Source organism: Pangasianodon hypophthalmus, chromosome 7 (assembly GCF_027358585.1).
Source record: "Pangasianodon hypophthalmus isolate fPanHyp1 chromosome 7, fPanHyp1.pri, whole genome shotgun sequence".
NCBI lineage: Eukaryota > Metazoa > Chordata > Actinopteri > Siluriformes > Pangasiidae > Pangasianodon > Pangasianodon hypophthalmus.
The window spans coordinates 19,113,338-19,136,252 of NC_069716.1; positions in this window are offsets into that span (position 1 = coordinate 19,113,338).

A 22,915-nucleotide genomic window follows, 5' to 3' on the forward strand; every position below is an offset into this window, starting at 1 on the left:
TGGACAGGATAGTCTTGAGATTGACCATGTTGAAGGCTGTTGAGAGAATATAAGGCGAGGATGGGCAATAGCTGTGTGTTCACTGCCCCGAAATTGACCATTTCACAGATGCTTTGTATGACTCAGACTTCTCCTACACTGAATGTGCAGCAGTGCCAATATGGACACAGCGCACTCAACTGGAAGATTTGACTCTGGGTTTAGAGTCTGGCCCAAGCCCCTTGGTCTAAACAGCTTGATAGTTGCAATGACTGGTAAGCACAACAACAAGCCCAGAAAACAGTCTGAATTACTCTCAATGTAATTTAATCAGTGACTTCTCAGCAGAAATGGCTCAGTTGAAATCAGTGGTCCAGAACCTGAGACTGTGCAGTATGGAGAAGCATGTGTATGTGATGTCTATAGTTGTGTCTGGGTGATTCTTTAAGACTGATATTGACCCACCACATTAGCTGACACTTTCTATTACAATTTTTGGAGAGGGTGTCTGGTTCTACCCCTGCCAGCTGGTAGGAGCCTGCAACAGGCTCTAAGCCTTGACAACCCCTCTGAAGATGGCTATGGTCTGAGTAAAGCTGGAGTACAATGCGAATTGCACTCTTTCACAGAGCACCTCTTGCAGCAGGGTTTGTTCTGCCACAATCAAAGAACAGATTTCAGGAGCAATTTGGACAGGACCCAGCTCACCCACACCTGAGCCCAACTTCTGGCTAATATGATGAATCTCAAGCAGGTTGTTTTTGGCTATATGCTTGCCATTAATACTTGAGTTTCTCAACAGATGAATAATTATGCCTTCGTGCTAAGTGCACTGCCCCAATGCTGAGTGCAGATGCACTGATGACTCCCTGGTTACTTAGGATATTGCATTATGTGTGGCATGCATATTCTGCTGCTAACACTGGAATTGACTCTCCAATCTGCAGATGTTTACCCTATTGTATTTTCAATCCTGGCTGAATCCAGGATTTCTGATCATGGACATGTCACTTAACTTTCTGAATCAGTCTGTTGACCTAAGGGTTACTTGGTGGAGTGCTCTACAGTGCTATATAGACAGGACAACAGACATCCAATCCTCAGAACAGCTGTTTATTTGTAATGGAGGTACGACATAGGGGCTCCCTTATATAAGCAGAATTTTGGCCACTGTGTGGTGCATGTCATCACCTTGTCCTTTAGCCAGGGTTGACACCCAGACCCTACTGTGACATGTCACTTTATGAGGAGAGCCTCCTGCTCAAGGGTCATACAGGAATTTAGAGGGGTGCCACTCTAGGAAGTCTGTGCTGCTGCTACCTGGGTATCACCGTGCACCATCTCCGGATTCTCTAACTTCACCCATCCCAGTGCAGCAGTCATCTCCGACAACTTTTCAGGGCAGTCTAACGTGAGTCCTGTTTATTTTTTGGTATACATTATCCAGGTATTTCATGCTGCCCCTGGTGGTAAGGAGGGGTGAATTAGAACAACCCAACTATAATCCTTATGTACTTCATGTCTACTTTTGCCATGCTATGAAATTGTGTAATCAGCATGCTGTTTGTGTCACTTCTGTTATTTTGTATGATGGTCAAAGTTCCTGAAGTGCACAGGAAACTCAAAACAGGAGAATTCTAGGACTCAAATGTGGAAATGTGGAAATGTGGAAATTCTAGGACTCAAATGTGGAAATGTGACTTTTATTCTCCCTTGTACCAATACCACCTCTGTCTTACCCCAGTGAAGTAGACTCTCCTTTTCTTTCAACTTTCCCAGACATTTCTCCTTTTTCCAGAGCTCAAGACCTTCAAGAGGCTGGCACAGATTCAAATGCTCCTGGTGCAGACATATGCATATTTCTCTTTGACAGACATGAATAGCTACAAAATAAACAACATGAAAAACAAACTTGCTATCTGTACCCAAATAGCTCATGCTGCACTTACCATACGACAAGCTTGATTTTGGAATCTTGTCCCCATCTCTGTGTCATAGCTTTATTCAGCTTTGGTCTGCATTGAATGATTTGTCAGGCTTTTGTGAGCCTGACAGATCAATTGACTGGCATAGTGATGGCTTGCCTTGCACATGCTCAGGCTTGATCTTGATATGCACTCAAAAAGAGAGCACTGCCAGGCATGAGGCTGAGAGACAACTTGAAAAATAAACATATGAAAAATAGACATAGATTTGCAATAGACAGACTATAAGATTAAGACTCATGAGAGTGAGATGCAGTAGAATTTTAACCAAGCGCTAGATATGTAAAGGGGTTGAGTAGCATCAGCTGTGATTCGTCAGTGTGAAAATGATGAAAGAAGAGGTCACACAGCAAAAGAACACCTCGCAAATAACATAACCACTATGACAAATGCAGGAAAAAAATCTCATATGTATTCATTCATGCATAGATTTTGGTGCATTCACAAAACATTTACAGTATACTCATTATTATAAGGATAGGTCATGCACACACACACACACTCACACACACAAAGATCTGGGTGGGCCATATATAGTGAGTGAAAAGTCCCAGCACATGAAAATTGAGACACTGTTAAGGGGAAAAAGAGAGAGAGAGTGTGTTTGTGTGTGTGCACGTGTATGTGCGTGTGTGTGTGCATGCATGTGTACATGCATGTATGTCTTATCCACAGAGATTAATGACCACTAGAGTTTAGTTTTCTCTGAGCAGTCTATATTAACTTACACTGAGGTATAGCCTCTATATCACTGAACAAGTCTGGAGGAGAGTGGGCCTTCTATGTCCCCCACCCCACAAAAGATATAGCACATATTGCACTTAATTGTACCATGATCTCAGTCAGTGTTTGTCGTGCTGGGAAAACCACCCATGCTCCTCGCCACTTGAATCACAAATGACTCAATTCTCAGACTCAAACGTGATGGTCAACCTGGACCTCTCCGGTCACAGTGACATCACTGGTCCCACCCAGGCTTAATCAGTGTCAGATTGCTGAGAGAGAGGAGACACACAAACACATTGACTTAAAACTAAGACAGCCTTTTCAATGAAGAACCTTACAGAAGCTGGTTTGATCTGATCCGAACTCACAAATATTCACACCAATTCATTGGATGATCTTTGAGTGTACAGCAGTCAATAAAGTCTGTTAATCGTGGATCAGATGCTAGCTTATTGCACTTTTCCACCAAACAGTGCACCAGGCATGGCTTGGTAACAAATCAAAAACAGAACTATCTGTATCCTAGGCAAGTGTGTGTATCGTTTTCCATCACAGTGTGCATGTTGTTTTCCACAGCACTAACCGTGAAAGTAGAAGTTCTCTGGAGGTTATTGGGTGGTTACTAGTGATAGGCCCAAGAAATAAAAAACTACTCAAAATCATACTCAAAAAAAAAAAAAAGATTTTTACATGTAACTAGGAATATGTCATTACAAAATGCATGGCACTGTCACAGGTTTCCCTCACAGTGTAAACTATTAAGCTTCAGAAAGCTTGTTTATTGTAATGGTAGCAAGTGCATGTGTATACAAGTGTGACAGTACTTTAATTATTAATGAAAATACAGAGAAGCAAACTTCATGGCAACATACACACCCAAAGTGTGGCAATAAATTATACTTTAGTGAAAACAGATGCAGGTTTGAGTGCAAACTTTATTAGATGACATTAAAATAAACCAGAATAGCACATTTTCCATTGTTGAATCTCAAGAGTTTGTAAATAGAAGGGAACTCTGGCAGACAGGCACTACATTTGTCTGCCACAGAGAAGCTCAAGAGACGTCGGAATGATACGGTAAAGACTGCCTGACCAATCAAATGTTTGCATTGTTTGTAGCTCCACCCATATGTCCTTAATCAGCTTGCATGGTACCTGGGCAAAAAGGGTAACCAAATTTAGTGTGAGTACTTGGTTATGGCATGGTGGGAAAAACAGTGACAAAAATACTGGCTCAAATATAGTCACCATTCTGGTAAAATTTGAGGTGAGAAAAGGCAGCATTGTCTTGTTTAGGTACATTCCCACGTGCAACTCACATTTTTATTTATCAAAGAGTGTGAGTAAAGAGACAATTCCAGCAATTAATACAATCATCATTCAGATGATTATGTGCATATTCAGATGATGCACCACTTCTTCTCAGTTGTTTCCAAAAACTTGAATGTACTTGCCAGAAAACAATGAAAATTGTCACTACCCCAGGTCAACTCATGACTCTTGTTTAATTTGGGCACGTAAACATTAGGCTATCTAACACAACATGAACAGACAACCCCACAATGTTCAGCACTTGTAAATGGCACCTTTATTTGTCAGAATGCTTTTGCACTTGATACCAATTACACCTGAGTTAATTTGATGCCATGCTGATTTTGATTTTTGTCTGTGCAGTTGATTTTGTTTGCGCCGAACCTTGAATGATGTGTTTGCACCTGCCTAAAGAAGTGAACTCATGAGGCAAACACACTCGTTTTTAAAATACTCAATCCAAACGATGTAGGCGATGTAGGTTTTTTGAGACCAGTTTGGTAATACAAGAACCATTCTCAGAACTGATGCTCCTTCCAACAGACCCAAACGAGAGGAGATTCATGGCAGTAAGGAGTAAATCCAGTACTCATAACTAATAATAAAAGCCAAAACATCTCGCCTCACTGACAGTAATGGCTTGTGTGAGATTTAAATGCAACAAAAACCAAACCTCAAAGTTTGAGGATGAAACCAAGGGGTGAATCATTGTTCTGGAGGTTTGATGGCAGCTTTTAGGGATGATTGAGTATACCTTGTGGGTGTTCAAATAAACAATGTCTGGTTACAACCAAATTCCATTCCTGTCGAGGGATTGGAGCACCACCTTAGTTACAGCAACATCCCGCGTGTTGCTGTCTCACTGCAGTCCTGAGATCCATGGGAAGCATAAATATTCCATCATTACAACACATTTCTTCCACTCAAAACAGCATTTAAAGGCCACCAAAATATACTTAGAGCCATGTCAGGTGGTTCATAAAGCTTAGAGATTTATTGGCTTTTATGTAAAGTCTACATCACTTTCTGTGGTGCTTGTGGCTTGTGTAAGGTGTCTGTCTGTGCAGGTGACTACAGCCCAGCACACCACTTAACCTCTTCGCTCTAATGTTGCCCAGCGAGCCGTTAAGCTTCGTCAACTTTATGAGAGAGAAAAACGGAGTGGACAGGCCTTAAAAGCTTGTTTATGAAAAGCGAGTGTTTACCTTGTGCTTCTAAATGGATTTCAGAGGGGAACAGGCAACAAAAATAGGGGAAGGGTGAACAAGGGGGTTGGAGGGAGGGAGAGAGAGACAGTAGTAAAAAGACAGCAAGCCAGAATTTACAAAAGAGAGGGGGAAAGAGCGGAGAGAGTGATCAAGTGAGATTAAAGAGTGGAATATAGGGGGAGGGATAAAAATGGAGACAGCGGAATAGGGAGAGGAAGGGTTTTTCGGTAGGTAGCACTCATTTGGAAGAGATCTGGAGGTGCTGGATTCGTGGGTCTGATGTTCTCTAAACAATTTCTCTCCCTACACTTTTAAACAAGAATTAATATAAAATCCAGGCGTTTTCTTGCACTGTCTCTGACGTGCCATCTCACCGACGCACTGGAATCTCGTAGGGGTGTGTGAATCGTGCAGTAATGGCATTCCTGCCCTGCTACATGGCTGCTATTTCCCAGCCATCAATCAAGGGCCAGAGCAGAGGCGTTAGGAGGAGGGAGGAGGAGGCTGCAGTGGCGGATAGGGAGGGCAGGGCAGCAGATAGTTGCTGATATTAGTGCCAGGACACCGATAATACAGTGACCGCTCTTTAACACTTTCAGCTTGAGCAAGTGAAGGCCCTTAACTTTTAAGATTAGTGGATAGGTGAAAAAGTAATTTCTCTAAATGAAAACATTATCCAAGCCAACTTATTTCTAAATTAGAAGTATATAAGCATGGATTTTAAGTCCTGAAATCAAAACGTCTTAAATGCCAGTGACAGGTATTAGTGTTGACTTGACAAAACTGACAGTACTCAGCAGATCCTACCTGCTTAATAAATTAGCAGTATGAATTCAAAAAACCAGACCCCTGCTTCATGACCATCCTCAGGGTCTCAACATTACTAAACATTCATAGTTGAGGTGACTTTGTAGCCATCTTTCTCATTGTGGGTAACATAATAATTACATGTGATTTCTGTGATGTCTGTTTGATATTATGGTAAGATTTGAGCACAATGTACATACACTCAACAGCATTTACTTTTTAAAAAGACAATGTCCTGTAGGATTATCTGAGACACAACACTGGTCTAAGGATCCCAGTTGTACAGGGGTCTTAAAATGAACTAAAGCCTGAATCAAAACTCTGTTTTGAGATCTCTGCTAATCCATGACCAACAAGATTACAGGGTCTCCTGCCTACACTCGGGAGCCACCCTGGGAATGATCCTGTGAACCACTGAAAGCAGTCCAGAGGCCAGCATCATTAATGAGAGTGTGGAACTCAAGACACATAAAATCATTTAATATCATTTGGAAAGCTCTGTAAAGAACAAGACCAGGTCTCAGCCTAGGGTGTGAGACAATAGGACTATTTTTCTTTGCATAAGTTACTAGAGACATTTGAGTGTACACTCTATTCCAGTCTCTCATCTCTCACTTTCTCCCTTCTCTTCTTCTGTTTCTGCTGGTTTCTACCTTTCTCCCTTTTCTGTCTTTGCTCTCACACCAGACCTGCTCAGTGATCCATTACAATGCACACAAAAGGTAGTGAGTACCAGTGTGTCCCAAAGAGAACAGGCTACCAAAGGCCACAGTATTAGTTTATTTGATATGAAAAACACCACTACTGTATAACGGCAATCAACACCAATACTCAGAAAAAAAAAAAAAACTTTGACCTACAGCACCATTTCCCTCTGAGATGTCTTTTCTTCCTTTTTAAGTAAAATATTTGACCTCTTTTTAAGTGCCTTGCCTAGATCAAAGTAATACTGTAGAATCTTTGCTAATGGAGGGGTGAATGGTACATTAAGGGGTGGCTTTTTACTCAGTCCCCTGTCTCCTCATCCCTTTTTTTCTTTTTTTCCCCCTTCCTTCAATTCTCCTTCATGCCTTCAAGATTGAATGGAATAGAAATGATCCTTTCTGTTTCACCTTTATCATGCTAAAGGTCTAAAAGGGCCAGGCTTTCACTAACAATTAGGTTGGTGTAACATCAGCACATGATATAGCATATGTGATTATGGGTGTGCAAAACTAGACCTTTTACTAGTGAAGGGACCTGGAGGGGTTGATATGTGCAGAATGTCCTCAAAGCCTTTGATATGGACTGTTTTCTAATTGAACCGAATGTTCTGGAAAGTTTATGTTGCTTTTAGAGACCCATTACTCTTCTAATCTCAGACTATCATCAGACAGTGTTTACGCTAGACACACAAAACCTGCTCCGCACTTTGAAGGGTGAGGATCTTCTCATCATTCAGAGGGAATGCTTTCAAATGCATTGAGAGATTAGTCCAAAAGAGAGGTCCAACCACAACGGTAATCCTAAATTATTCCTCGACCTCGACCTCAACCCAAAAATCTTTCTACCAATCACTTATATAATTCATATGCCAGGGTTTATTAATCAAGGTGGCACTGAGGGGGAAAATGACAATGTTCCTTATTCAGCTGACAGTACAGTATGTTCAGCACTGTTGGAAACAAGGTAGTAATTGTTACAATTCAAGCTAAAAGCTTGTCTGGATCTTTATCTGATCTTTGTCTAATCCCAGCTTTGTAATGCTTAATTCCTCCTGTTTCCCTAACATCTCTGCCTCCCAAACATTTTTCTAATTTTCTCACCATCTATATTCTTAGTCAAGAGCATATGACTGGCACATCTGCTTCGCTTAAGCATCCAATTCTTTCCTTTATTCTACCTTTATTCCTTTATTCCACCCCCTATGTAAAAATGCAGTGGGACTCAGAGTTTATTGGAATACAGTCTCTAAGGGCTAACAAACTTTAGTCCAATGTTAAAGTGCACAGGAGGCAACAGGACGTAAGGTCCTGGATGGAAGGCTGGATGGAAGATTGGACAAAAAAAAATTTGGAACAACTTTCTCTCAGGGAAATGATAATGCATGTTCCATTCAGTTTCTGTTAAGGTGAGACATTTTTATGTTACATTCAACAGCCCACATGAGAGCATATTTGTAGACAAGAAGTCGTGTTGATGGTTGATCTGTGCTTTTATTGAAGCCTCTCCAGGACAGAATGCTATTTGAGCTGTCAGATCTATATGGCAAATTCCAATTTATTCTGAAACAGGATTTGGCGTCATTGTTGTGAAAGACTCTCAGCGTGTTGTCATAGTCAAAACCAATGCTTTCAGCAAGCTCCATAGAGGTCGGTCATCAAAAGCCTGGGTGACACTAACAACACTAAGCCTTATCTTTTTACACATCCTCACATAATGCCCAGAAGGTGGCAGATCCTCTCCACAATATGCCATTAATTTCCTCATCTAGGGTGCCTTATCAAAATATTTTCTCCAACTTCCATCAAAATATTGCAGTAACCTTGGAATCTGTCAAAACATTTGGATATTTTGGAGTTTACCTGACAGCTGCTGACGATTTCCCATCAGAAATAGCTGTCTGAAATATTCTCCACGTCACAGATTAGAGAGCTATTTGCTTTAAACAAAGGGGGGTTTGATTGTGAGCAGAGCAGGCATGCTCTCCACCTCGCAGTGTTACATAAAGCATGAGCTTTCGTCTTGGCACGGCGGAGCTGCAGACTGCTGGGTGAGAACATGACTGAGCAATGCTGGAACCTCTGACCCCCACACCCCACTTATCTTTTTTTTTTTTTTTTTTCTCAAGAAAGTCAGTGATAGCTTCTTATAGCACAGTCCTTGAGTAAAGATATTATAACAGTACTGCCATAGTAACACCATTGCTCTACGTGATGCTTGCCCAACTCATTGATTTACATATATATCAGGTTGTTAGGGTTCAAAAATGAATTGATTTATAGTATGTTATTAATATAATATTGCATCTTTAAACACTGTTTCTGTCTTTTCAAATGGCAGATAAGAATTTGCTTACCCTGTGAGGAGAATGGTTACTTTGATTTTTATCAATCCATATATGAATGTGAAATACGTAAATAAGAATGATGGATTTTCTACTAAATGTCACTTTTCTATAGTAGACTCTCCTGAAATCCAGCATTTCTCCCATCTTTTTTTTTTCGTTGTACATTTGCATTTGGCTCCAGAGCAGCTGCTCCTTCTTAAACATTGGAGAGGGATTTTATTACAGTCCAGCTCTCCTGGGGAAACACCTCCTTTCAATTTAAGGCGGCCACACATCGAGCCAAAGCCACAAGCTCTCGTTTCAGCTTAGGATCTGGCCAGGGAGGATTCTGCACTCTCCGCTCTTGAACCACAGCCAACACAGCCGTTCCTTAGCTTAGGGTTTAGCACCAGTTCACATAGGCCTTGAACCCCCCCTTCCCTCAGTTGCAGAGCGATCACTGTCTGCAATGCAACTCAAGATGAGGGGATTCTTTAGGGATAGAATAACTGCAGGTGAGTTAGCAGTCTGACAGCATAGTGAAATATCCCTATATTGTATAAACATTACATCATTGCTCTTATAAGCTGCACCTGGCAATAGTCCACGTGTTATTAGTTTGAATATGGGAAGCAGCTTGTAACCTCAGCATTAGCAATGTTAGCTTTCCTTTACAACAGCAGTCAAACACAAATAAATGCGTAAATATTTCAAATTCATGAACTCAGAGAAAAGAAATGTGTTTGCAGAAGGGGTTGATATGAAAGGTAAATCCCACATTAACCAGTAGTATGCATATACATTTGTATAGTGATGTTTGCCAGTAGTTTAAATTATGATATCACACTCTGGATTTAAGAATACTATTAAAATATGAATGATTCTGAAAAACGGATCAGCAGTTGATCAACAGGTAATACTAGTAGCTTTAGAAAAGAAAATAAAGAGTAAAAAAAAATAACACTGGTAGTACAAAATGTGAACTTTAGAATGTGACAAATAGCAGTTGAGTGCTGTTCTTTTTCTGTTTTAACTGCATGATCTCTTTTTATGGCTAGTGAGGATTGTTTGTATAGGAGTGTAAAGGAAGAGAGCTAAACAGTGGATTTTGAACAAAACACCTTGAGTTTCATGTTATGTCTTGGTTACAAATAACAAGGCTTAGCCCAGAATAGAAGACAATGGCATCATTTTAATCTTGCCTCAAGCCTACCACTCCTTAACTGAAGCAAGGCTGTATCTGCAATACACATTTGACACTGTAAAGTGTTACTTCCTTCTATGATTAGCATTTGACTGACAGCCCAAGCCAAAGAATAGCCAAAAATGGATTTCAACTCTCCAGCTCATCCTGCTATATTCACTGTACCATTATAAGGCATACTGCATCCTTGACTTCTGCCATCCTTAAAGTGTATCATGTAATTCTCATATCTGCATATGTATATATATATATATATATATAATCACATGTATGTAATATGTATTCGACAAATAAAGTTCCTTGAACCTTGAACCTCACCATCCACTTTAATAGGAACACCTGTTCGTTTATGTAGTTATCCCATCAGTCAATCATGTGCATAAAATCATGCAGATACAGGTCAAGAGCTTCAGTTAATGTTTACATCAACCATCAGAACTGGAGAAAATGTGATCTCAGTGACTTTAACTGTGACATGGTTGTTGGTGCCAGATGGACTGGTTTGAGTATTTCAGATACTACTGATATCCTGGGATTTTCACACACAACAGTCTCTAGAGTTTACACAGAATGCTGTAAAAAGCAAAAAACATTGAGTGAGTGACAGAGGAAAATAGCTATATTGGTTTGAGCTGCCAGGAAGGATACCTGACAGTAGTGGAACTTGATGTGGTCTTCTGCTGTTGTACCCCATCCACAACAAAGTTTGATGTTTTGTGCATTCTGAGATGATTTTCTGCTCTGCATAGTTGTAAAGAGTGATTATATGAGTTGCTATATCCTTCCTGGCAGCTCAAAACAATCTGGTCATTTTCCTCTGGCCTCTCTTGGCAACAAGGCCTCACCCTCAGAACCACCCTCAGAACTGTTGCTCACTCAATGCTTTTTTGTTTTTTACACCATTCTGTGTAAATTTTAAAGACTGTTGTGTGTGAAAATCTCAGGATATCAGTAGTATCTACATGATTTTATGCATTGTGCTGCTGCCACATGATTGGCTGGTTAGACAACTGCATGAAGGAGCAGGTGTACATGTGTTTGTTTTAAAGTGGAGGGTGAGTGTACATTACAATGCTTTAAGAGATTTAAAAGAATGTAATAACAGATTACATGTTTTATCACTTAATTTGTTATTAAATATTGATATATAATGCAAGTGAATATAATACCCAGCTGTTGCTTTTATCATGTGTACCCTCTTATACGGAGCACATCTACTTCAGTTCACTCCTGAACACCAAAACCACAGCCCTCAACAAAGTAAACAAAACCCAGAAATGTGTCATCATTAATCACTTCCAACATAGCTACATGACGAAGCAACACCTACAAATTTGCTTTGGATATCTAAATCGTGAAATCAACATTTTTGTGGAGGCAGGACATTCTTTTTCCCCTGTAGGGCAAATCTGACAGGAGTCTTTCTAATGATGAGTTTAGGTTTGATAAATGAGCTAGAATGGAAAGTCCCGATTATACAGACAGCAGCGGTCTGCCTTTCAAAAACACAATGATCATCTAATTAAAGTGGAACTGAAAGGATGCCCTTAGCCACCTAGGTTTTCCCGAATTAGAGCAAATCTCTTTTTTCCCCTCATTTTATTGCATCACTTCCCTGTTCTGTGACCAGGTGTTCATTCATAGACAGTCAGATCCACAAACACATTCATGCCCAAGTAAATCATCAGGAAATTTTTATCATCTTCTTAATTGTGTAATTTCTCCTGGTGTTACTTATTTTTTGTCAGTACATCACATTTCAAACCTGTATTGCTGGGGTAAGACACTTAAATAGTTTTTCTGGTGTCTCGCAATCCACTTCCAGCATCTTTATTCATGCACAACAAAAAAATACCTTAATAACTCACCTTAATACGTGCTGCTCATAAGTTTTTTCTCATTATGAAGACAGTGAAAAAAATGATTATCCTGAATGACAGTGTGCAATTTTTGTGATTCTGGGGTAAAGATTGGAAATTCTTATTTATTTTGTTCCTCCCAATATTAATTGTTCAGGCCAAGTTCAATCATGCATACCTGTGGTCTGAACATCTGACAGCACTAGAATGATATGTACATGGAACACTCATCACGCCTGATTTCCAAGACAGATAAATATCCTGTAGCATTTATTTTAGCTTATCATAATCTGTCCAAATCTAAATCCTTCAGCCAGTAAAGGCTGTGGTAGAGGCAATAACAGCTGTTTTTCTGTTATCTAAAGAGGTCCTCTTGGTGCTCTAACTGCTTCGATGCAGCAGATGAACCCTAGGACAGCAATATACGTCAAGCTATATAGTCTATGTGTCTCTTTGGAACAAGTTGTCGGTATCTCTTCTCGGAAATCGCTGGACTGTGGCTCTACTGATCATACATGGAGAGGGAAGAAGATGGGGGAAGAAAAATCTAGAAAGGTGTAAATCATTGATTTCACTGTCATCTTAATATTATTTTTGCCTTTCTATACCTGGTGATCTTTTTATTCTGGTGAAATAGGATTTCAGTTGAATTTCTCTGTGTTCTCTGTGATAAACTATAACCTTAAATATGATTATAACAGTTATTACTTGTTCTGAGAGAATGATATTTATTGCTTAGACATATTTTTATATTTTAGGTGTCAAAGAAGTACAAAGATATTTGTTTTTTGTAGATTTGTGAACATTTTTACCTCACTTCGGACGTAAATTCACTAATACAGCTTATGATTCTTAACTGCATAACTCCTTTTTCACAGTTTTTTGATTATCTCGTGTCATTCTTAACTTAATAAGAATGTATAGCCATGAGAAATCTAAACTGTCTTCTTGGATGTTATGTCATGTCACCGATGGCACTGTATGGAAAGAAAATGCTTCTGTGCCATGTCCTGGCTCTGTATAAATTTGTCCATTGTTCAGTGAATGCACTATTTTACGCTCTAGCTACACTGTTGTCTATCTGTACCTCAATTCTCATCCTCTCACCCTTGTTGCCCTCTCCCCATCAACCCTGTAACCTAACCCTGCATTTAAAACAAAAAGAGAGACACTCTTCAACAAGCAAAGGGCCTTTATCAGCCTCCAGAGTGGTTTTGGATATCAGCTTGTTGAGATAGCATCTCCCCTCCGCTATTCAAGAGTGTCACAGCTTCTTTTCATTTGATCTTTATTTACACCGGCCATTGTGTGCCAGCAGCCATTTAAGGGAACGGGCCGTGAATGGATGGAAAGCTGAGGAGAATGCCTCCATCCTGCATTCACTCTCCTTCATTAGAGAGCTGTCCGCTTGTAGTGATGAATGAGTGAAAAAAAGAGAGAGGAGAGAGGGAGAAGGAGAGGAAGGGACAGAAGGAGCTAAAGAGGAGGACCCAGAGAGGCACTAGAAGGTAAGAGGATGACACACCTCATCGAATACCATTCAAATCAAGACTTGAAGGCAAAGTCAAGCTCTGTTTCCCTCAGACAGAGACAGAGATGGCACAGATCCATGTGAAGGAATGAAGAAAGAGAGAGAGAGAGAGAGAGAGAGAGAGAGAGAGAGAGGGAGTGTGTGTGTGTGTGTGTGTGTGTGTGTGTGTGTGTACTACAAATTGCACAGAGTGTGGGAATTTCCCCACTACTGTGATCTGTCAATCAAAGTGTGTGTGTGTGTGTGTGTGTGTGTATGCATGCTACCTCCATCTATTCTGTCAGTCTACTAATGTTCACTGGTGTGCATGTAATTCATGGCTAAACTTGATATTCTATTGACTGAGAACATGTCTTTTGATTTTATAGCACTACAAATGTTAAGTTATTAAAATCTCCTATATATTTATTGAAGTACCTTATATATCTCTATATCGATGTATCAAGATTTAACAAGATGTATCCTCATTATGTCAGGTGTGTGTACTGAGGTGGGAGTCCAAAAAAAAGGTGATGTGACAGGACTTAACTCACATAGGAGATGAAAAGGTGATATTTGAAATGATTGATTATGCATCAACCATTTTACTCATGATTATGATTATCTGAAGGTCTAGTAGAATCTAGTAGAATCTTCTCATTTCAGTTATATGTCTAAAAATTCTGCTCAAGCAGCAGCAGCTTGTGACCATAGAATTTGGTGGAGCAGGACACCATTAATAACGACATAGCCTCAAAATAAAATCAACTCGAGAGGCTCTCACACTTGATTTATGCTATAGGCTACTATCTAGTGAATTTTTAGAGTAACCCTATAATAGGCAGGTGAGAATCGACAACATACAGTGTTGTGCATCCAGCAGGTGTGCTTCCCATATACAAGAAGAGCTAATATTATTAACCAGGACTGACAGGTTTCAGCAAAATTCCCAGCCGAACTACATCTCATAATCCACACAAAAGACCTGAAATAAGCCCAAATAATTCAGGCATAGGAAAAGGGAGACACATTTTCCTCGTCTTCTCAGTCCATGCATGGGAAACAAGTTCACAGTTGTGCACATACATTTCTGATTTATGGACGTTATCTGCTCCATAATCTCCCTTTCACTCTCCCAATATTTGCAGTATATGTTACAATAGAAATGGTTCGGTACATCATAGACAGTCTGTATTTTTGCCTTTGTTTACAGAAATTTATTAGATTTAATTCTGATTATTTGCTATAAAACAAGATCTTGGTGCTGCTTAGTATTTAACTAGCATATAACTAGCCAAATCTGATGTAAAGTGGCAAACGTGTCATTAACTGTACTATCAGCTGCTCTTCCTCCACTGAAAATGTTCATAGATCAAGCATGGGGCAGTATGATTCCTGCCCCAATGGGTCTCTGTTAGCACTTCGCATATTAGTTCCCATTTCTGATCACTAGGTGCAATAATTAACTCTATGGAGCTAAATAGGGCAGAGAGCACGATTGCACAAGGAAATCGACCAACTCAGTGGAACATTTGGCTTATATTTTTCAACTAGCAAATTTTGTTTAAAATCATTGGTCACTCAAAAGAGGTAATTAGTATTTCAAGAGAATTTATAATGTATGGCATTGTGAATGATGACTTTATGAAAATTAACATTTGTTGAATGGCTGATATATATGGTGGGACCCACCTGCCCCAATGGATGATCCGCCACTGTGCTCGAGCCAAGATGAACCATACTTCATCTATATTCCAGGGCTAGATGAAATGTGAAGATAGAAGAAATGTTGGAGCTCTTCGACTGTGCAAGCGATGATGCCAAAGAAGTCATCAGTGTATATACAGTGTGGGTACGTTTATGCTTGCAGTATAGTACTCATACAGATACCTCTTACCTGAGAGTAAATCTGAAGCAGTTTAGTGTAAGCACAAGAATTTCAATGGGTGGGCCTTTTCCCAATTGTGCATCCAGAAAACATTTTAGCGCTCTCAGTTCACCTTCACTGGAATGACTGTGTACTAGTGGTATAGCGCAATGCCCTTGTCTTTATCTGTATCTGTTTAGTGCTCAAAATATTCATATCTGTTTTCATATTTGGATTTAAACCAGAATGGATTTTTTTGTTCTTTTTTTTTATGTTAACCCTACCACTATGCCCTGGAAATACTAGAAAACACTGAATTTCATACACAGATTATAACAACAAATAGCAATTTGCAGAACCAGATACCCTGTGGAACTTTCTGGCAAGCTTTCTATCTTCTATTTAATATGACTGAGTAAGCAAGCTAATTATGTTTCAAAGCAGTGAAGTCTTTCCCATATTGAGAAACTGTTTCCTGGCTTACAACAATAACCATCTAATAATAATATTTTACAAGATTCTTTCACAGAATATTTTACAGAATCCACTATAAAGTCTGGAAGTCCAAATGGAGTCCTTGAAGCAGCATTTTATTATAATGACCATAAGATTTTCCAAAATTTTCTTTTAATAAAGATAGAGAACTATCATTTAAGAAAAAATGTGTGCAATGAACATACAAGTTTTACAATAGTCTTAAAATTAATGAAATATTTTTGGACAGCCCCACAGAGATATACAGCTCTGTAGACAGCACACATTCTGCATGAGCTATATGGAGCAGCAGCTCAAAACAGGAAAGCATGATTCTTTCTTCTTTTTTGTTTGTACAGAAATATGGTAGATATATTGTTTTATTTTGAAGCTCAGTAAGGCAGTGTTTATGTCGGGTTAAAAACAGAAAAGTGCATATCCCATTCGGATAATGTAAATGAACTTGGAATTTGTTCTTCAAGCAGACTTGCCAGGTTCCACTTATAATATCCACATATTACATATATATATATATATATATATATATATATACTGCAAATCAGAAATCTGCACCACTGTTAAATTGTTTCCCCTAAAAAGATGGAAAAAAGAAGAACAATATGTCTACCTTTTCCCTATCTTCAAACATTTTCATGTTTCATTTTACTTAGTCTCATTTTTTTGTGTGGTTTTTGAGTTGTCATTGGAATGGGAACTGTGTTGACATCTGGCAACCGTACCCATGAGCTTGAGTGGTTTCTTTGTTTCATCCTGTGGGATCCTGATGCATAAACCTATTCTGAAACTTTCTAAATAAAATACTCTGACTATTTTTCAGATCTGTATTAGTATTCTTTTAGTACACAGTTTCTGTTCAATCAAAAAAAAAAATTATTCATATTCAGTTACACCTCTACTTTGTAATGCAATGTCATCTGTATCTGTGTAATGCTCAAAATATTTGTATCTGTTTTCAAATTTGGATTTAAACTGAAAGTGAGCATGGTCTATACTGAAAGTTTTTCAAATTGTAGGGCCTAATCTGCAGCACACAGCTTTATTCAACTCCTCTACCAGATGCCCTGTGGAACTTTCTGGCAAGCTTTCTACCTTCTATTTAATGTGACTGAGTAAGCATGCTAATTATGTTTCAAAGCAATGAAGTCTTTACCAAATCAAGAAACTGTTATTTATAGTTGACAACAATAACCGTCTAATAATATTTTATTGGATTTACTTCAGTTTTTGTTACGTTCCAGAAAAATCAGAAATGTTTGCTGTATAAGCTATCCGAATCGATTATGAAGAATTGAACTTAGAGTGCTGCTGCGAGTCAAAATGGGGTCCTTTAAGCACTATTTCATTATAATGACTGTATGATTTTCCAAGAAGGTTTTATTTAAATAATGATGGACAATGATCATGTAAGAAAAAAAATAAAAATTTGTGCAATGAATGTACAAGTAATTCTTTTTAAATTAATTAAATGATTACTTTTTGGAAACCCAGGTGAGATATGCTGCCCTGTTCACAGCACGTGGTCTGCTCATATTTCTTTGTTTGTACAGAAATATGGTAGAATCATGGTCTTTTTTTGGAGCTCATTAAGGCAGTGTTTAGGCTGGGCTACTGGAGCAAACCACTGACAAAAAACAGTTCATCCCCTATTTATAAGCATGTTAATGAACTTGGTCCCATGAATAAGGTTGCCAGGTTCCGTGTATAATGGCTGCTTATTGCAGATACTGCAAATCAGAAATGCGCACCACTGTTAACTTTTTCCCCCAAAAAGACAGAGAAAAATGAAGAAAAATGCATTTACCATTATATGCCCCAAATGGGATATGCCTGTATGGGCTAGTTTGAAGTCTTGTGCAGTTTTTGAGCTGTAGTTGGAATGAGAATTTTGCTGAAATCTGGTAATGCTCCCCACAAGGTTCAGTGAGCTATCCTTTAAAGCTCTACATAAAAGTAAGAAACTTGCACTTGTGACTTTTTTATTATTATTTCATCCTGCAGGATCCAAATGCACATAACTTGTCTGAAGCTTTATGGCAAGTTTTCTAAAAAATATTTTTCTAAAAAAAAAAATACCATTTGTATCTGAATTCATATTCATTTAAGACCTTTATCTTTTCAAACTGAACAATGTATTCGTATTTGGTTACATCACTATTACAGGCTTTAGATGTCGAGGGTTATCATAAAGGGACTGTTCTTTGAACCATTCAAGGATTTGCAGAAAATATGAAAGGCTTAAACAAATGACAAAAGACTGAACAACAGTTTGGAAAATGGCATCCAGCAACTGAGCTATTATTTCTGTGTGACAAGATACAATGAAATGTCCAGGATTGTTTTCCTTGTGTGTTTTGGGGACAAGATAAAAACTTCTAAATTATCAAAGGTTACATTCCATGCAGAAGCAGGAGATGTCCTGCTGAAATGGCATCAGTATTAGTTGGGTGAATGGAGGCCTGTAACTGGGTAGTGATGTCATTGTCAATCTGTCTATAGTACCTGCTGTCAGAAAGTTGTGTTCCTGCTTTCCTTCTCCAAAAACTTCACCACATTTATCCACTGGTTTGATCACAATATCATTTCTATTGCAGTGATTTTTTTTTATTTAAGTTTCTGGTTTCTCTTTTGCATGTATTGATGAAAAAATTCATTGCTTGACCTTCCTTTGCAGGAGGTATCCAGAATGATTTAGTGGAATTATATTTAAGTGAACAACGTTTCTATGGACTTCCAGAAGTCTGGATAGGATCTTGTGATTTGGCTATCCTTATTCAAATGAATGTGTAGCCTTAAACATCCCCCAAAATATCTTTACTGTCAATTATAGTACTGTCAAGATAGTAAATTCATTGGGAATGGGCCACACAGGTATAAATTTAAGCTCAGTAGAAGTTAGTTCCAGACCAGTAGGTATGGTAATGACTTTTTTCAGGTTGGAATGAACAGGTGGAAGCATTCTTCTGGCTTTGTTTTCTTAAGCACAGCACCTCTTAAGCACAGCAAGATTTTTATTTTTAGTATTTCTTGTGAGTTGAAAAATGTCAGAATTAGGTTATCATAATTATATATTGGTAGGTTAGGGCATAAGCCTATAAGTGCTTTGTACCAGAGAATATCATGTGTGAAATCCCTATCTGAGAATGTAAAATGTGTGAACTCACTGTCTCTTGAAGCTAGTAGCACACGGTGGGTCAAGCCCTGGTGTGGTCGCTGACACATTCCAGTGTAGTGCTTGATAAGAGGCAGGACAGTGAGCAAGGAAGTCAGCCAGCGGTGGGGTCTACAGCAAGACAATGATTAATCAGGCTGAATCATTAATGGCCCTTAAGCTCTCACAGACACACACAAGCACACTCACAGATGGAGTCCAGCTCTGATAGACTGAAATGCCTACATGCCTACAACAAAGAGTTACAAAAAAAAAACAACAAAAAACAGAACAAATGAAGCAGGTTTTCCGATCATATTGCATTATGGCACTAGAATTATCATAAACCACATGTCCTTTTTGGAGTACCATGTGCCTTTTTCATGGAAGCACAAGTGACATTGATAAATTTAACAACATAGTTCATTATTTCATCTCTCATTTAAAGCCATCTATTAGTGTATGAAATGGATGGAACAAAGGTAAGCCTAAATTATGGGTGAGGTTTGCAGTTTTTGAGGCATGGTGCCTCCTGATTTGAAAGAAGACAGCTGCAAAGTCATGGCAGGTCTCCTACTTCATGGCGTCCTCTTCTACTCCAGCTGCAGTGTTTTGATTAGTGCATGTTGATCGGTTTCATTAGGAGGAAACCTAATCTGTGTGTCTGTGATGGATTCCCCCAAGCAAGCCACTGGTGCCCGCAGGGGATGAATGGTGGGGGGGCGGGAAGGGGGGGTTGTGGCTCTGTTGAGAGGTGAGAGGCCTGGTACCATTTACTATAAACAGACATGGGCAGGAGTCACAAGGTCATACAGTGTGTGTGTGTGTGTGTGTGTGTGTGTGTCATATGAAAATGAATACATACATTCATGTAATGATTATCTGTATAACTTTTAGTTTCTTTCACAGTGAAAACTCAAACCATCAAACTCAAACCCTTACTTTGCCTTTTAATTTAAATAAAGTAGTAATGATAAAAAGCAAAAGTGACAAAGTAAAGACACAACTGCTTTCAAAACTCAAAAAAATAAATAAATACATAAATAATCTAAGCCTGGCTTGTACAGTTTAAAACTCGGCAGGAACCCAAACTGTGATCAGATCATTCTAGTTTTGGCAAATCAAATTATACCTATACTATATGAGGTACTTGATAGAAAAAAAACATATAGCATGATTTACACTATAAATCATAATCAATATACACTCGCCGGTCACTTTAATAGGAACACTTGTACACCTGCACATTCATGTAGTTATCTAATCAGCCAATCATGTGGCAGCAGCACAATGCATAAACTCATGCAGATACAGGTCAAGAGCTTCAGTTAATGTTCACATCAAACATTACACATTCTGTGTAAACTCTAGAGACCGTTGTGTGTGAAAATCCCAGGAGATCAGCAGTACCTGAAATACTCAAACCAGCCTATCTGGCACCAACAACCATGCCACAGTTAAAGTCACAGAGATCACATTTTCCCCCATTCTGATGTTTGATGTAAACATTAACTGAAGCTCTTGACCTGCATCTGCATGATTTTATGCATTGTGCTGCTGCCACATGATTGGCTGATTGGATAACTGCATAAATGAGCAGGTGTAAAGGTGTTCCTATTAAAGTGACCGGTGAGTGTACGTGCCTACATATCTAGGTAGGTATGTAAATGAGTTGTGTGGGAGGTTGTGGTGAGTCTATAGAGAGACTGTTGAATAACCTGTGTTTGTTCTGTACAAGAAACATGCAGTGTTAATGTGGTGGATTTGTATGTGGTGCATGGTAGTGTTGGGCAAGTTGTGGTTGATCTGTAGGCTTGATAGCCATAGGCAGTGTTGGGCATGTGGTGGTAAAATTGGGGGTGTGCTATTAGGGCTGTTTAGCAGGTTGTGTTGAGCAGGCAGTTGTGAATCTGTCAATGGAAGCGGGTTCTGTTGGGCAGGAGGGGGTGGATATTTAGATGGAAGTGAGTTGTATTAACGTGGCTGTGGTGGATCTGTAGCTGGAAGTGGGTTGTGTTGAGTTTACTTGGCTGTGGTGGATCTGCAGATGGAACTCGGTTGTATTGGGCAGGCTGTTTTGGATCTGTACATGGAAGTGGATTGTGTTGAGTAGGCTGTGGTGGATCTGAAGATAGACTTCGGTTGTGTTTAGTTGGCTGTGGTTGATCTGTAGATAGATGTGGGTTGTGTTTAGTTGGCTGTGGTGGATCTGTAGATGTAAATGTGCTGTGTTGATTTAGTTGTGGTGGATCTGATGATGGAAGTGGATTGTGTTGGGCAGGCTGTGGTGGGTCTGTAGATGGAAGTGTGTTGTGTTGAGTAAGTTGTGGTGGATCTGGTGATGGAAGTGGATTGTGTTGGGCAGGCTGTAGTGGATCTGTAGATGGACATGGATTGTGTTTATTTGGCTGTGGTGGATCTGTAGATGGAAGTGTGTTGTGTTGAGTAGGCTGTGTTGGATCTGTACATGGAAGCAGGATTGTACTGAGTAGACTATGGTGGGTCTGTAAATGGAAGTGAGTTGTGTTGCGCAGCCTGTAGTGGATCTGGATATGGGAATGGGTTTTGTTGAGTAAGCTGTGGTGGATCTGTAGAAAGAAGTGGGTTGTGCTGGGCAGGCTATGTTGAAGGTGTAGATGGAAGTGGGTTATGTTGAGCAGGCTGTGTTGGATACGTATGATGAAAGCAGGTTGTGTTTACTTAGCTGTGTTGGATCTGTAGATATTGGGTTGTGTTGGACAGTCTATGTTGGATCTGTAGATGGAATTGGGTTGTGTTAGGCAGGCTGTGTTGGATCTGTAGATGGAAGTGGGTTGTGTTGAGCGGAATATTGTGTAAGTTGTGATTCTCAGACTCCCTGCTGGTTTGCGTGGTGTGCTGAACGGTGGGGGGTTGCACTATGTTTGTTTAAAACTCACAGGAATCCCATTAAGCCCTGATTCTTCTCATTTAGAACTTCCAGTGGGACATGGACCAGAGCCCCTGGGAAGCGGCATGTTGCAAGGGACACCAATTATCATCCCTAGGACACTGATGTGCCTGTTCCTGTTCATGGCAGCTGTCACATTGTGAGACAGCCCTCCATGTCAAACCCATTCAACCTAGTGCTCTGAGAGCCATCCTAATTGGTGTTGGCCAAACAGATTTTACACAAAGTTGCAAAGGAAGCTAAGTAGCTGAATGTTCACATTGTCCAACCCCTGACCTGCAGTTAGGGCCTGTTCTGAGATCTTCATTATGCTCCATTATGTTGATTAATCATCTCTGACTCATCTGTACATACACAGAAAATCCAGGGCACCAATTAAAAGCAATATTCTGGCAACAAGCACTGGCATAAATAAGAAATAGCCTCTCTTCTCCCTGGGGAGTGATATGATAGTGGCAAGGGGTAGGTTTTGGCAGAGGTGGAAAAACTGTTAGGGTCTTTGGGGGTCCAACAAGTTTAATTCGCCTATGGCCTTTGTCTCCTTATTTGGGCTTCTCATCTCTTTTTTTCTTGGCTGCCCACCCGCCATGATCATCCCTCCCTCTTCTACCCCTTCCAGAGCTTTTTCATTCTTTGTTGTAGAAAGGGGATTTTGTTAGGGAATCACTTGACATCATTAGGTTTGGAGAATGGCCACAATGACTGAATGCTTGTCTTGGCTTATGAAAACATATGTCAGATCAGCCGTCCTTAGGCTGTTTCTTGACCTCAGGTGAAAGGTCTGCCCACTTTTGTGCTTGCCTGTTCTCTGTATTTTCACTTTCAATCTTTCTGTCTTCCTTTTCTTTCCTTATTCATC